At 26.3% G+C, this 18794-nt stretch overlaps 1 long non-coding RNA gene across 1 annotated transcript; it reads left to right on the forward strand.

Annotated features, from left to right (window-relative positions):
• The first annotated feature begins 4378 nt into the window (after positions 1-4378).
• Positions 4379-5820, forward strand: LOC145971668 (uncharacterized). Its single transcript, XR_014438922.1, has 3 exons — positions 4379-4414; positions 5066-5147; positions 5746-5820. It is a non-coding gene; the product is annotated as an uncharacterized LOC145971668 (long non-coding RNA).
• The last annotated feature ends 12974 nt before the right edge of the window (positions 5821-18794 follow it).

The raw sequence follows: 18794 nt of genomic DNA on the forward strand, positions 1-18794 counted from the left end.
TGTGTATATATGTGTGATTATATGTATAACGTTTTCTCGCGATCAAGGTGTCTATTAACGATCTCAGAAGTTGTGTGTTTATATGACATACGTATTTATTATAATGTCGTGTATCAAGTGTGGTTAGTCCTTGGAGGTTTCTCGAAACAGTAAGAGATCATAACTGTATCCCCACATTACTTCTCCACGTTACACAGAGTGGATAAAACACCGATTTATTGAAGTTAATATTATTATAAGGGAACATACATTTATATATAATTTGTGATATATCTCCATATAAAGCGTAAGTCATTAACAATTCAGTACTTCTATATATTTGTCTTAATTTCTTCTTTTCCATTAATCTATGGTAAAGACAACGCGGTGTGTTAATTTATCCGTTTATTCTTTCTAACAGAATAATATTTTTGTAGATATCTAAGATAAAAAGTATAATATCATGTTTCTAAAACTAATATTATGTAGCGGTTTAGCATTCATCGCCGTTGCAACTTTTATCGATAATCAGACAATTCAACTCTCCAATCAATCAAGCTATGTAGTACCAAAACATTATAACATCATGCTTACATCATACATTGGAAATTATGCTTTTTTCGGTACATGCAGTATCAATATTGAGATTTTTAAACCAACGCGACGCATTAAACTGTATTCGAAGGTAACAAATATAACTGAGGTAATGCTGTTTAGCGATCCACCTAAGATCTATTACGAAGAAGGGATCGCTTATAAACCAACAAATAAATCTACATATAAACATATGATTATCGAGTATCTTTTCAAGGATGAGCTACCATCAGGAAATTACACTTTGAAATTAACATTTGTCAATATCATAACTAGTATTAAAGACTTATGTAAGAATCTTTTACGACAGAAATGAAAAATAGTAAGTAACTGTTAAAATATTAAATATATAGCAATTTCAACGCGTTTGTTAAAGATCTAATCAAATCTTGGTATGTTGCATTCTGCTGATCAAAAAATTTTCTAAAAAGACATTTGTATAGATACCTATTTGAAAAATTTTCGTTTATAATTATACGTTTTTAAGATATTAGTAACGAGTTTTGTAAATTTTGCTATTTATTATTACCATTATTATTACAATTATTGCAATAAATTGCAAAAAAATTAATTTAATTAAAATAAGTAAAATAATTTTTTTCAATAATATGCCCTACAATCTCGTCGTTAACAATTCGGCAAACTCAAATATTCCAACCGTATTTCGAAATATTTTCAAGCTCTGAATAATATGATTAACAAGGAGTTATGTATCACAAGAACTATAACAAGAATTTTTTGTGTTTACGTTCTTATAAAAATTGTTTATTTCAAATTTGAAATGTTAACTTTCAACTCTTTCTTCTATCTCTTTTCGTCTCTCTTCTTATACTGTTTATTTTCATAATATTATACTTTAGGAAATTCATTACTAATATTTTAAGAAACCTATAATTCGAAATTTAAAAGCAACACACTGTTTTTGTTATAATATTCGTTAATAATTAAAAATATATATTTGTACTTCATCTAATAAATCATCACTAAAATATATAATTTCTTTAACGTACATAAAATTATGCATTGAATAGTTGGATTATTAAATGAATTAAAATTAAGTTCCTATTATAGTATTCTTTTAACATTGAAATTTTTTCAGTTTTATGGAATATAAGCACATTATATTTTTGATATTAAAATATTAATTGTTCAGTTCGTATCTTCTACAATAAACATTTTGTACTCACGTTATGTCAAAATATTACAAAAATATCTTATTTACTGTATAATATTATACAAGTAGCAAAGAAGTAAAAAGTATTGTATAAACAAATATTATATATACTGAGAAAAAAATAATATTGAATCAACATCAGTGTAATTAGAATTTATTTTATTAATTCAATACATGGCGTATTCATTTAATTAATAATATTATTGAAATAATAAACTAAATTCCAATTACACTGATGTTATTGATTTAACATTATTTTTTTTCACTGTATATATATATTTTCTTTTTCCTTACAATTCGTACCTTCTGTTTGTTTCAATTTTTATTTCTATATAATTGGCAAAAATTTATTAGCCTTCAATTTACTTCGATATATGATAGGTTGGCAACGTATTTTGATGCAATTGGAACCTCAAACCTGTTTCCACATTTTCTCGAAACTTCAACAGTCCCTTTTAAGATATCTATCGCCAGAAAATTATCGCGCCATGCAGTTTTATCAAATAGGCCGATACAAAAAGTGGAAATAAATGATAAAAACATGATGATCATACATTATGAAACTACGCTTGATATGCCTAAATATCTTCTATTTCTGAATAATATATTCTTCCAGTCTGATATAAATGAAAGTGTCAAGGTTAATACGGGGTATAGAACGTACTGCGAACTTGTACATGAAGTTGCTAAAAATATCACGCCGTATTTGTTTAATAAATTGAAACGCCTGAATAAAACTTGGGCAATAAATCATGTTGTAATTATGGATTTTCAAGACGAAGATATTATAAATGAGAATCTTGTCGTTTATAGGTAACTATATAATAAAAAGAATAAAATATAAAAAAATTAATATATTTTTTAAAATTAAAAAAATTATAATAATTCTATTTAAAATATTATCTACATATTCTTTGTTCATTTTTAGAATATTATTTTTAGAATATTTAGAATATTATTTAATTATTTAAATACATTTTAAAAAATATATAAAATTATAATATATAAGAGAATGAAAGAAACATATCTAACGGTTTACTTATCTTTATTGTATACTTATATGAAAAATAATAATAATATGTCATATTAATTATCATATATTATAAATTGTAAAAAAAATATAAATTAAATAAGACGTTATATTAAGGTTTCCATATTCTTTATAGACCAAATTTAATAATTTTTTTTTATACATATTGGAAGCAAGTATCGTATAGTTTCATAGTGAATATTCCTACTCGCAAATATGATAAATAAAACATTAATATATATCTAACATGTTAATTCATTCAGAATTATTTAGTTACAAATTTGAAAACACTACTTTCAACATATATAGTATAAGCATTCTATAAACCATTTTTTTTATTTTTAGAGAAACAGATATTATCTTCCATGAGAATTTAGATCCTATTGCAAAGAGTGTCCAAGTAACCCTCTTCGTAGCAGATAAAGCAGTACAGGAATGTTTTTATTATGAAAATCCGTTTTGGTCGTCATCCTCTTGGTTCAACGAGGCTATTGTCACATTTTTGAAATATTATACTATCAATGAGGTTATTTTAAACATTCTTCAGGACAAAACCTGCTCACTCGCCACCATTTCACTCACACCATTTCACTCGCAAATAATATAATAATTAAAAAAAAAAAAAAATGTATATATATATATATATATATATACAATACATATATACAATATAATATACAATGTGGTACATACATCTTTATACCTATTCTATATTACAAAAACTCTTTATAATTTTAGTTTATAATTTTAGTCTTTATAATTTTATCAGAACGCATAAATTTTTTAGAATATTACACATTTTTTCAGAATATTATAAAGATTTTATATTTACAAAGAATATAGTTTTTTTAAATGCTAATTTTTCAAATAAATCTGCAACATACACACACAATATAAAATATTTTTATATCTTTTCTATTTGTAAAAGTCAATTACAATTATTACATTTTCAAATTTTCATATAAAATAAAAGGGAAATTATATTCTATATAAATCATGTTCAGATTGTACGTATATTGTATATGAAATTATTATAAAGTTACATATATATGTATATATATATATATATATATATATATATATATATATATATATATAAATATAGAAATTGTGTAATAAGATAATTCCGTTATATAATATATTATGAATAATGCTTTATTTTTAAAAATTTTCAACTTAAATGTTATATTGTGTATACAGTTTTGTTATTATTAATATTATTTTTTAATTATTTATTCTATATTTTAAAAGAGACTGAGAGAGGGAGAGAGAGAGAAGAGGGAAAAGAGGGATTGAGAGAGAAGGATAGAGAAAGGAGGAGGGGAGGGAAGGGGAGAGACGAGAGAGAGAGAGAGAGAGAGAGAGAGAGAGAGAGAGAGAGAGAGAGAGAGGGTGAGAGAGTATAAGATGAGGAACAAATTTTATTAGATAAGCGTAGAAAATAGCAATTCTAGTGCATAACTGTGTACGAAATCTTATATTAACTAATTAAATACATTAAAATTATTTTCTGTAGGCAATCCCAGATACCCAGATGATAAATTTGTTTGTGGTGCAAATTCAACACGAATCACTTCATTTCGATACAAAATATAATACATCGCTAAGTTCTTTTGAAAGTCCCCGTTACATTAGAGGTATGAAAATATATTTAAGAATTGATTATGCATAAATTTTTTAATATAAATACTTAAAAAGATACGCAAAATAACTGACAAAAAATTTAATTTTATACAGGGTATTATACAGGGTGTCTGATTCTTTTTACAGTCCCGAAGTGTGGAGGTAGATTGGTATAAATTAAAAAGGAAGGTCCTTTACTGTTTTACGATATATGCAATAATTAACAAAAAATTAATTAAAAAAGAGCGTGGCTAGAAGTGCGCGACGGCGAAGGCGGTCTCACTGTAACATAATGGCGGCGCGCGGCAAAGCGGTGATTGGGGAGGGGAGGAGCGATGAGTGTGTTGGCGCGCGGCGAAGAGGTCAGTGGGCAAGTAGACGATTCTCCGAAACATGATGGCACGCGCTTCTAGCCACGCGCATTGGCCGATCTTTTTTAATTATTATCTCGAATTTTACGTGGTGCATTTTAAAATAGTATATGACTTTCTAGTTCGATTTAACGAGATCTACTTATGTTTTTTTTTCCTAAGAGATTGCAGACACCCTGAATATATATATTTATATTTATATGATAATCTTTCTGAATATATTTAATTATATGTATAAATATTATTGTTAACTATTATCTTATTTATATTCTGTTATAAATTATGTGATTGTAGCATCCAGTGTATTGCGTATGTTACAAAACATGATTACTGAAGAGATATTTTGGGAAAGTATCCGTATATATGTACAGGGAAAGTAAGTAATATTCTGTACAACTATAATTTCCAACTATAATTTACAACTATAATTACTATAGAAAACTAAACAAGATGAATGATTGATTATGGATCATAGATTTCATAGAAGCTCCAAATCTTACGGTTATTTTTATTTAAACGTACATTGTCTCTTTCATACTTTATTATCTAACGATATACAATTCTTTTTACCTTTTTACCAATGTTATTAAATATTCAAGATATACTTTCCATTTACGCACATACTTTTAAAAATAATTTAGTTCTGCCATTTACACATGTGTTGTCAAAATTGTTAAGTTTTGCCATATATTCCTAATTAAATTATAATTTAAATAAATTAAAACATCTCAAATATTTATTAAAACTATACATTATGCTCTATTATTTTTATAATATAATTAATTAATTAGTGACCTATAATACAAAAAATGTTACTTTTGTCCCTGGTCTCCCCTATATATACATATACCATATATATATATATATATATATATATATATATAGTAAATTTCGTTCGTTCTGTTTTAACAATCCTTATAATACTTTTCGTTTGTATTTTATAACATTAAATTTTCCACTAACTTTGAATTTAGCGATCCGTCTCCAGATTATTTTCATGAAGTTGTGAAGAACCTTATGCTCTCTAAAACAAATATGACCTCTGAAACAGTAAATGATTTGTTTGAAATTATTTCATTTACTATGAAACAGCTAATGAATTATTGGATAAATTACAAATATTGTCCTATAGTGGAAGTAATACGAGTTTATGATGATCCTATATTATCGATAAAAATGCGGATAGTAAATTTTGATGCACATACATCGCTGAATGACTACTTACTCGTACCTGTAACATATACTACACAGACATATCACAATTTTACTTATACAAGTAATATATTCTTGAATCGGTATTTTGAAACGAAATTTAATTTTAAAGAGAAAGGTTGGATATTATTCAACATACAACAAACTGGTAAATATACAACAAATTTATTACACTTTACACTATTTATCGTACATATTGGAAATTTTATATTATTTTATTGATTATGTAAGCTTCTATATTATTTATTAAAAGATCTTTCACTCGTCACATATTCAAAATAATTTACTGTAAAATAATAAATATTTTGCAATATTTTTAATGATAACACAGGCCTGCGAAATTTGATCTTCTGTCAGTTACAAAAAGCAGAGTAGATGAATCTGATAGATTTTGTGACGCTGAAAACAAATCTGGCAGCAGAATTTCACCAGCACGTCACGTTTTTGAGTAATTTGTAGTTGAATGGCCCAAAAATCGTGCGGCGGTAATCGAAAGTGGATTTGAAAGATGAAAGTGAGTATTATACGATGCCATTGACAGAAATATTTCAAAAAATTTGGTTTACTCACAATAAGTTTACGAAATTGGCCAAAATAGCGATTTTTGGATTATTCAACCACAAATTATTCAAAAACCTAACGTGCTGAGGAAATTCTGTGGCCAGATTCGTTTTCAGCGTCACAAAATCTATCAGATTCACCTACTCTGCTTTTTGTAACTGAATCTCGCAGACCTGTGTAATTAAAATAAATACAGCTTCTTACGCAATATTGATTAACAAAGTTATTAATTTTTACAAATGTCTAGTAAATTTAATATCTTCCGTGTTAAATTTAATTGTAATGTAATTTTACAATTTCATAATATGTCTACAATGCATTTGAAATATTCAATAAAATTGTGTTTTTTATTTTGATACATTATTGGGCATGGTTATATTATTAAATATTTAACTAAAACTTTTTTTTCATTTTGCTAAATAGCTTTTTTTTAAAATGCACAATAAAATTCTTGATAAATGTTTACTTTAGGTTACACAGCTCGAAAAATTTTTATTTTTACATATGTTGTAGAGGATACATTCCTAAGTAATACACCGTTTGAATTTTGCGGCGGTCTCTTCGTTTCTGAGATATGCACTTTTGAAGTTTCATACTTTTATGTCATCTTTTCGTTATATCCTATTTATATATTTACATTTTTTGTTTACATTTGTTTATCACGGTTTCATATTATATTTTACTTGTATGTTTATATTGTTTTGTTTACGTTTGCTATCTCTAATTAATATTCTAATATAAATATTCTAATAAAAAAAAGGTAAACAATTTAAATTTATATAGAATTTAATACAATTAAAAAATATCACAAATGTATGTGTACACATACACACACACACACACGCGCGCGCGCGCGCTGGGGGTGCGAGGGGGGCCATCGGCCTCCCCAACCGCAACCACCCCGCCGGTAGGCAAGGTGAACCTCGCTTTACAACTTACAGCATATATCCATTGTGATTGAACTTTTCGCAATGCGTCCCCTACCGGTGGGGTGGTTGCGGAAGGGGTGGCCGAAGGCCTCCCTTGCACTCCCCGCATCTGTGTGTGTGTGTGTGTGTGTGTGTGTGTGTACACATACATTTGTGATATTTTTTAATTGTATTAAATTGTATTAAATTCTATATAAATTTAAATTTTTGAGCCCTTTTTATGCATAATTACCAATATTTCTTCTTAAGGGGATGCCGGAGTTCTGTTTTACCGATAAAATGTTATATTTCATTTTTGTCCGAAATCTTTTTATTAGTTGCACAAAATAATAAATGCTCCTCCACGATTAAAGTACATACAGAAACAAAGCAAGTACCTCCTGATTTTATATTAAAAATTAAAAAAAATTGAAAATCATAAAAAGGTCATAACAATATTTGCTTAATATAAAAGTTTTGCAGTTTGTATGCATAAAATAAGATATGTTCCCGCTAGAGATTGTATGAAGGAATATAAACGAACTTTTAGAAATGAGTTTACAAGCCTAATGAAAAAGATTTCGGTTTATTTACCGAATTTATCATTAGGCTTCTGAATTCATTTCTAAAAGTTAGTTTATATTTCTTCATACAATCTCTTGCGGGAACCTATCTTATTTTGTACATACAAAGCAAATATTGTTACGATTTGACCCCAGAAGCCGATAAAAAACTGTAATTTTTTAATTTTTTCTTAATTTTTAATATAAAACCAGGAGGTTTCCGCTTTGTTTCTGTATGTACTTTAATCGTGGAGGAGCATTTATTATTCTGTACAATTAATAAAATGATTTCGGACAAAAATGAAATATGACATTTTATCGGTAAAACAGGACTCCGGCATCCCCTTAAACATACATGATGTGATGAAATTATATTCTATTCATGAAATTTTTTTTTAATAACTATTTACTAAATAACAAACGGCTAAAACTTTTTAAAAGTTATTCAGAAAGATGACCTCGGTAAATGTAAACAGAAAAATATAAACATATTTAGAATGTAATGAAAAGATGATACATGTAAGTATAAAATTTCAAAATCGCATATCTTAGAAACGAAGAGAGACCGCCGCAAAATTCAAACGGTGTATTACTTTGGAATGTATCCTGCATATGTGAAAATAAAAATTTTTCGAGCTGTGTAACATAAAGTAAACATTTACCAAATTCTTTAAAATTAGAAATAATTAATATATGTACATTCATATATATTCATATATGTAAGAATAAGAATTTATTTTATTTGATTAATAAATTTATTATTTGATAATTTAATCGACTTATCTAACATGTTAATTTTTGCAGATAAATTTTGTTATTTTAATCATACATGCATTTTATTATTATAATAAATTATATTTTGTATTATTAAATTAAATAGCATTGTCTGTGTGCACATGTGCGTATTGTGTAATTTTTCAATGGTTACGAATATATTTTACTAAATTATATATGATATCAAACTACATGATTTTACCTAGTGAGCAATAAGTTACCAAAAAGAGTTCTTAAAGTATTCAGGTTTAAGAAATAAACATCCGACAATGCTATCTGGAAGATAACATAATGATGTCAATAAGTTCTCTAATGCGTTGATTTTAGAGGAAGAAAAGACATCACATAAATGACATCTAAAAGAATATTATAATCTGATTTCTTATAAATCGAAAATAAAATAAAAATAAAAAGGAAGCAAAAATAGAAGAAAGGAGAAAAGTGCACACTAAGATTAGTATAAAATAATTTATTAAAAGTTGTTTTATACAGCGTGTCCCATTTAACATGAGACATCGAAATATCTCGTAAAGTCTAAAAGATACGAAAAAATGTTTCAAACAAAAGTTGTAGAATTTCGAGGAGGCCATCTGATGATGACTTTGATTTTGACCTAGATGTCGAATTTAGTGGTCATTTAAAGTTCAACTTAATTTTTTTAAATGGAACTTCCTATATTTTATTACATATTCTTGTAACTCATCTCAAGAGCTTTCCAAAACACTATAATTAAATTAGTTTCCATTAAGTACTTTCCGAGTTATGAGGCTTGAAGTCATTTCTTAATTTTACATAAACTGTAAAATATCTTGTAAAATATTCATTTTTCGATTATTTTACCTTAATACTTTTATGTACAAAATAATGAGAGGAATCAATTAGCCTAAAGAAAACTCATAGTTGTTTCGAAGAAAAAATATGTAATTTGCAATTAACAATTACATATTTTTTCTTAAAAATAACTATGTGTTTTCTTTACACCAATTGATTCTTCTCATTATTTTGTACATAAAAGTATTAAGATAAAATAATCGAAAAATGAATATTTTACAAGATATTTTACGGTTTATGTAAAATTAAGAAATGATTTCAAGCCTCATAACTCGGAAACTACTTAATGAAAACTGACTTAATTATAGTGTTTTGGAAAGTTCTTGAGATAAGCTACAAGAATATGTAATAAAAAATAGGCAGTTCCATTTAAAAAAATTAAGTTGACCTTCAAATGACCACTATATTCGACCTCTAGGTCAAATTCAAAGTCACCATCAGATGTCACTCTCGAAATCCTATAACTTTTGTTTGAAACATTTTTTCGTATCTTTTAGACTTTACGAGATATTTCGATGTCTCAAGTTAAATGGAACACCCTGTATATTATAAAAATTATAAACAAGAAGTAACCTTAACTCATACAGCATGCGGGAGATCGGATATTCGTTTATAATATATAATATATTTTTATAATGTATAAAACAACTTTTAATAAATTATTTTATGCTTATCCTAATGTGCTCTTCTTTCCTTCCTTTTATTTTTACTTCTTTTCTATTTTTATTTTTTGTATTTTCCTCTTTATTTTTCTTTCAAGATAATCCGCCAAATTAATATATAATAACCTAAATTATGTTCTAAGAAACTCTTTATTATGTATACTTATAGATGTCTTTAGAGTTTCTAGTAAGCGAACTCTAAAGACATCTATAAGTAGATATCATAAAGAGCTTTTTTGAAAGACATCTTACAAAAAGATGACTTATTGATGTCATTTTCAAAAAAAATTAATGAAGTCTTCGAAAAGTCCTATTAAAGACTTCTTCTTCTCTATAATGTTTACTGGGTAAACTATGTTTATAACCCACCATAAGACAAAATATAATGAATGATTATAAAAAGGCTTTTTTTATTATAGTTCTAAATTATATTTTCATGAATATATAGATAATACCATATAAGATTCTATTATATAATGCAATTTGATCATTATTTGAATAATTAAAAAAGTGATATTTATATAAAATTTTTTGTATAATTATTATACTTACTTAATTTTAGTGCAAAAAAATTTCATATTTATAATATTTTGCAATATGATTTTTTATTTATTTATAATTTTTAATATATTTTTATCTGTGTTAATGTGTGTGTATGTGTATATGTCTGTAAAATATGAAAATATAAACAGATACTTATATTGATAAATCCGTTTGAAAAAATTATGGTCGATATAATTTATTTGTTTTCGGTAGGAAATTATCGAGTCAATTACGATATTGAGAACTGGCGAAGAATTGCGAGTTATCTAGATTCTGAAAATTACACGAAAATACATGTTCTTAATCGTGCACAAATTATCGATGACGCTTTTCACTTAATGATAACATACCAACTTAATTCCACTGTATTCTGGAATATTACGAAATATCTAAAACGAGAAACAGACTACATACCATGGCATCCTACATTCAAAGCCTTGGAATATCCGTCTAATGTCTTTCTATTTCGGGAAGCAAGATTTTTTAATATCAAGGTAAATATTACAAATAGTAACGTCAACAATGATGTTAAATATATTAAAACTCTTTAAACATATTTCTTATTATATATATTATCATTTTTAATAACAGCACAATATATGGCGATTCTTCCGAAAACGTTCATGCTCCGATTTGAGTCAAATTTTGTAAATAGGTTCCTTTTAGGTACAAAAGAAGTATACGAAAAAAATTTTTGGCGACTCGATAATTAAGGCACTTTTTAAGCCCTTTTTCGTAAAAGTGAATATTACCTTTGGACAGCTTGTTCGAAACGGTAAATATCTAGAAAGACGGCAACCTCACCAATGACCTTGGCCTTGATATATGTGATCAAGATCATGACCTTGAATAACCTTCAATAAGTTTTAATTGGTGGTGCAAACCTATGTAAAACCTTACTTAATAATAATCTTAATTATAATTACTTAATAATAACCTATATGAAACTGTACAATAATAGACCTCGTTTCGCGCTGACTCAGCGGTGATGTGGATCTCGCTTCGCGTGGAAGGTAAAAGGGTACCCTGCTCGTATGACTTTGACCTTGACTTATGTTGTCAAGGTCATCCACCTGGGTAACATTCCAAAAGTTTTGGCCGTCGATCATTGTTTATTAAAAAGTTATATACAAAAAAATTTTTAATTATTTTACAAATGTATGTTTACACACACACACGCGCGCGCGCGCGAGGGGTGCAAGGGGGGGCCTTCGACTCCCCCTTCCGCAACCACTCTGCCGGTAGGGGCCGCATTGCGAAGAGTTCAATCACAATGGATATATGCTGTAAGTTGTAAAGCGAGGTCCATCTTGTCTACCAGTGGTGTGGTTGGGAGGGGGGGTCAAATGTGATGTGGTGTAGACCTCGCTTCGCGTAATGTAAACAATATAATACAATATATATGTAGTAACCAAAATAATCAAGAATATGACCGTGACAATATATAGCAAAGTCATTTCGAACAAGCTGTCTAAAGGTAATATTCACTTTTACGAAAAGGACTTAAGAAGTGCCCTAATTTTCGAGTCGCCAAAAATCCTTCTCGTATACTTCTTTTGTACCTCAAAAGAATCTATTTACAAAATTTGACACAAATCGGAGCATGATCGTTTTTGGAAGAACAGCCCAATGTATTAATCACAGTTTAAATATGATTAATTTTGATATAGAAAATTAGTAAAAATATATTAATCTATGTACAATACACAAGCAGTTAAAAAGTTATTAAATTACGTTACATAGTATCTACATGTATGACATATATATGTAGGCACTTTTGTATGTTTATATGTGATATGGATATGTGTGTATGAAGCACTCTCTAAAAGTGAATCAGTGTATTATCACTGATTTACAATGCTGCACTTATAACTGCTTGTAATCAGTGACTATTTACAGTTTAACACTGAAAAGCAGTTATAAGTACATCACTGTAAATCAGTGATAATACACTGATTCACTTTTATAGAGCATGTGTGTATATGCACGTAAGAAGAATGCAAATCTGTGTGTAAATATGTATAAATGTGGTTATACATATAATAGATATTGTTAGAAAAAAATTGAGATATTTACGGAGATAGAGAATACAAATTACATAATGTTATGCAAAATATCGTTGTACAAGATATCTTTCTACGTAGCAAAATATGAAAGCCATGAATCGAAAATTTTCAAATTTATATGTAAAATAAAAATATATATACATATATATGTATGTATATATATATATATATATATATATATATATATATTTATATATTTATATTTATATGTAAACATATATATATGTATATATATTTATTATATACATACATGTTTAGATTAAAATACGACGCTTATTATACAAAAAGCTTGAAGAATTTGGATACAACGAAGTTCCTTCGAACCAGTCTAGTTTAAGACTGGAGGCTGCAAAATGGGCATGTTCTCTTGATGATCGCACGTGCATAGCAAGAGTCGGTCATAATTTAGAACAACATCTCGCAGATTCCAAGAAAAACAAGTAATTTTTCTTGTATATTCGGTTACTTTAATTTAATTGTTTTGTAGATATATACAGTACCAGGCAAAAATATATCACCTTTATGCTTTTTGAGAATAACAACTCAAAGTGAATAACTTAATTCAAAGTGTATATATTTCTGTCTAGTCACACATGTTTTAATAGGGTATATAGATTGCTTAACAATAGGCTTATTATTAAATAATAAACACAGCAACTTAAGAAAAATTAATTAAATATGTACACTTTGAATTAAGTTATCCTCAAAAAAAGGTGATATATTTTTGACCGATACTTTATATGCAATGTTTAATAAATTATTTGATTAAAATAGAAGATTAATATGTGCAAAACTTTTATAACACAATTTATTTTTTGTTGAATCTCGTAGACTCTTGCCATGGTGGAAAGAATGGACATATTGTCAAGGTTTAAAAGTATTGTTCCATTCTCTTAGCAATGAAGATTCTCCTTGGTGGGGAGTATATTATCTGGGAAAAGAAAAATTTAAAACTAAATTTTTGAAATTTCTGGCTTGCCCTGAGAATTCAGAATTTATCAAAGACTATTTAAATCTAATAAAAAATGATAGTACAACATCGATTATGTTTTTAAAAGATTTTTCCGATCAAGATTATATTAATTATTTTCTTCTTACTATCGCGAAGCATGCGAGGAATCCTGTAGTACTCGACTTTACATTACAAAATCTTGAGAATATAAAACCCAAGTAATACAGTTTTCTCCATAAATATATACCTATCATTTAACAGTTTATGCGTGTATTAATAAATTTATTGTTTTACTGTTCTAGACAAATTAGCGAGTATGTAGCATTTACTGTTATTATTAATCATGTGTCTTTCAAGGAACAACTCAAAAAGGTAAAAATTGCATGCGTTTGTATACATATATGTAAAATAAATAATTATAATGCGACATAAATTCATTTATTGTTGTTGAATATCAAATTAATCTATTTTAGATAAACGACTTCCTGACAGATAAACTTACTAATGCAATGGAAGTTGAATTAAATGAATATAAAAAAATTTTTATTCATTTGACAGGAAGAAATATGAAAGTAAATACATATTTTATATATATTATTATATCAATATTATATATATATATATATATATATATGTATTAATATATATATATATATATATATATATATATATAATATAATTTTATATTCACTTTTAATTATTAATCATTGATTTTATTATATTTTTCATATAGAATATATTAGTAGTGCAGTCTCAGAGTACCTCAGAGATAAGCAAAAATTAATGTCACATTATTCTTTTTATAAAATAAGCATATTTTTATTACTAATTTCCGAAAATAAAGTCTTTTTCGAATATTGTAATTTTTAGTGGATGAGAAAATGAGAGCGAGCAAGCAAAAGCAAAAGAGAAAGACAACATTTTTATTTAGAAATTTTAGTGATCTCAATAAAAACCGATATATAAGTTTTAAAGATAGAATTTATAAGCTTTTAAATGTTTAAATAACTCTTAGTTGAATAAACTTAAATATTTTTCTATATGATCGTGAGGGTTATCACGTAATGCGATTAGCATATTTTAATATTATTCGAGCCATTTGTACATATATTAAACTAAAAATTTAATGACGATGGATAAATTAACACGAATTAATGCACTAGCCTAATAGATATAACAATTATTATAGTACAATGAATTTTTTTTGTGGTAACTGTAACTCATGCATATTTCTAACTTTACTTTTAAAATCACTAATTTCTGTGTATTTTTATTTGTCAGATTATTTACAAAATATTAATTATAAACATTCCCTGCAGACAAAAGAATTATTAAGTAAAGGTATAGTAATAAACACTATGCACATAATATAACAAAACATATAGTATAATTGAACAATGATTTTATTCTGGATTCAACGACTTCGCTTCGATATTTTTTTCGCCTAAAGAGGGATCAGGGATGATTTATTTTAAAAATCTTGAATTTATTTAGTTATTTGATATAGCGTCGAGAAAAAAATGTATTCTCTACGACTTAATTTGGAGGAAAAATTAATTTTCTCTGAAACTGAGGCACTATTATCCGCATCTGGCTGCCTTATTAATTCAAAAAATTTAAATTTATTTTTCACAATTAAAACTTTACTGATTTCTTAAAATTCATGTCACTTTATTTGATTGCTGTGATACAAATTTTGTATGAAGATGCGATACTTGTATAGAAGTCGACATTATATAATTGATTTCAAATGTTTACAAACTTACAAACCGGTTTTTTCAAAGCATCTAAAATTTTGACTCTGAGAGAAAAAAATAGTCGTAATTATCATAATATATAATTATTTTTATGCCAATTATATTTAAGATTATTAATACTCTAAATAAGTAAATAAGTTGTTATTACCCCAATTTTATATGTATGTCACACACACACACACATACACACACACACATATATATACAGGATGTTTCCGAATATTTGCGACATACTTAAAGGGGTGATAGATTTCGATAAATGGAACAATTTTTGTTAAGCAAACCGGCGATGTCTCCTCAAGACGCCAGGCTGATGAACATTTACGGTTACGTATTTCTTGCCCCTGATACAATGTCCCTAACCCCTAATACCCGAAATGAACTCATTGACAGGATTATAAACGCATGCGATACAATTTGCAATAATATCTTACAATTTTTCAGAGGGTATGTCAGTCAATGAACCGTAGATGCAATGATTGTATTGAGGTTGCAGATCGCCATTTTGAACATTTATTGTAATAAAATAAAATAAAATTTGAAAAACGTATGATTTTTTAAATTTTAATCTAATCATATAGAAATCAAACAGCATTCATCGCAGCCTGGCTCCTTAAGGAGGTATCACGGCCAGACACGGGTTGTCTTAACAAAAATTGTTCCATTTATCGACATTTATCACCCCTTTTTAAGTTTGTCGTAAATGTCCGAAAACATCTTGTATATATATATATATGTATATATATATATATATATATATATATTGTATATACAATATATGTACATATGTGTATGTACACATATACATATACATATAGCAGTAATAAAAGTAGCAACTTCGATTATATTATTATTTTATTATATAATTATAGGTAACTGTCTTTCTCAATAAAGAATCTCATCTTGTTTACACTTTTGAATTTATTCAAAGAAACGTCCTGATAACAGTGTAAAGAGAATTACTAAAATTTCGCAAATGATCGCATATGCATATGTTTTCGATAAATATGATGATATAATTTTTGCTTATCGATATATTTCGTTTATATGTGTGTGTGCGTGTGTGTGTGATAAAAAAGTGTTTTCTTTTAATTATACTAAAAATTTAAAATTAAATCGTATCAAATTATAATACGAGAAATAATATTTCTTGATAATTGATTATTTGCTATTTACTAATTGTTAATATCGATATAATCTGTTTTAGATGAACGAATTGTATAAAATTAGAGAAAAGTTCAACAATATGAAGGAACATATTTTGATTATTCAGAGCAAATTACAAATACGCTTCTTTAAAATCGAAAGTCAAATGAATTACTTTCAGAGTTTTGTAGTAACCGATTAATAAATGTAACAATTATAACGTTGATACATATCTATCTTACAAATAGTTTTTTAGATTTATATTTATTCATTTATTATTTATGCTTAGCTGCATTAAAAATATTCGATGCATTTGTGTGCTTTTACGTGTATATTAAGATATATATAATTTATGGCTTGCAATTCACCGATGTTACATTTCTTTATAAGCATGTAATGCAAAGTAATGCAAAGAGAGTTGATTAAGTTTTTAATTATAATATATGAATAAATTAAATTAAATTATATTATATATTAATAATTATAAATATATCAAATAAGAAAGTATGTATTTGCTTTTTGCATTATTATATTATTATGCACTAAAAAATGTAATATTTATTTTATATTGTGTTTTAATTTATTATTTATTTTTTTCTATATTTGTAACTTTATATTTGTAACTTTTCTCTTAACATCTATTAATTTTATTATCTTGAATCAAATTTTTAATATACATATAAAGATTAGTAATACATATTAATATTTAAATGACATTTAAATTAAAAATTTATAAAACATTTTGCAATTCTTTAATATTTACATATATATATAATATTATAATATAATATACTATAATATATAATAATATAATATAATATATAAATATATATATTAAAGAATTGCAAAATGTTTTATAAATTTTTAATATATATAAAGCATATGTATATATATATATATATATATATATATATATATATATATATATATATATATATATATATAATAAATCGTTATTATATTTAATATGTATTTATATGTATTTATATTTAATATGTATTTATTTTATATTTAATATGTTATTCATATATGTTATATTAAATATCACTAATATCACTTGTTTGAGACTCATGATTTTTGTAAACTTTGTATAATCATTGATTCATAATAAATACATGGCTCAATTTTCTTATACTATCTACATGTATATTTCTGTTATATACTTCTTTTTATATTTATATATATTTAAAATGTAACATATACAGGGTGGACCATTTAAGCTGATAATGCGAAATATCTCAAAATCGAAGCGTTGAAGAAAGAAATGTTTTAAATAAAAGTTAATTGACTTTAAGGGAGAAAGTAAATTGCATGACTTATGTTTTATTTGGAGGACGTTTTCAAAATCATTTGAAGGTCAATCTAATTTTTTTAAATAAAAACCTACATTTTTTATTTTGTACTCTTATTCCTCGTAAAAAATAAACAACTTTTGTAGGAATTATTTTTTAATTTAACACATACTGTAAGTTTCACAGATATTTAAAAATTGAAAATTGATGAAAAAAAGTTATACCTTACTGTACAGTACTATTTTATAATCATTTACTGTACATTTGTATTATCTGTCAAAACAAAAAAACATAATTCACATAATTCAATTAAATTGTAATTAATGTTCAAAGTGATGCCCTTCTACCTCAATGCATTTTCCAATTCTTTGTAGAAAAGATTGATGTGTACGTAAAAGTACGTCTCTTTTAATATTTGCACAAGCATTTTGTATGCGTTCCTACATGTTTTCTGGAGACGTTGTACATCGATATAAACTTTGTCTTTGAGATAACCTCATAAGAAAAAATCTGAAGATGTAAGGTCAGGAGATCGAGCTGGCCAATGTACTGGACCTTCGCGTCCTATCCAACGACCATTGTAATTGTAATTTAAAACATCTCTAGCAGTACGTAATTTTCACTTTTCAAATATCTGTGAAATTTACAGTATGTGCTAAATTGAAAAATGGTTCCTACAAAAGTTGTTTATTTTTTACGAGGAATAAGAGTACAAAATAAAAAATGTAGGTTTTTATTTAAAAAAATTAGATTGAC

The sequence above is a fragment of the Camponotus vicinus genome, unplaced genomic scaffold, assembly GCF_025532165.1.
Source record: "Camponotus vicinus isolate PSW18456_S1 unplaced genomic scaffold, iyCamVici1.0 SCAF_5, whole genome shotgun sequence".
Taxonomy (NCBI): domain Eukaryota; kingdom Metazoa; phylum Arthropoda; class Insecta; order Hymenoptera; family Formicidae; genus Camponotus; species Camponotus vicinus.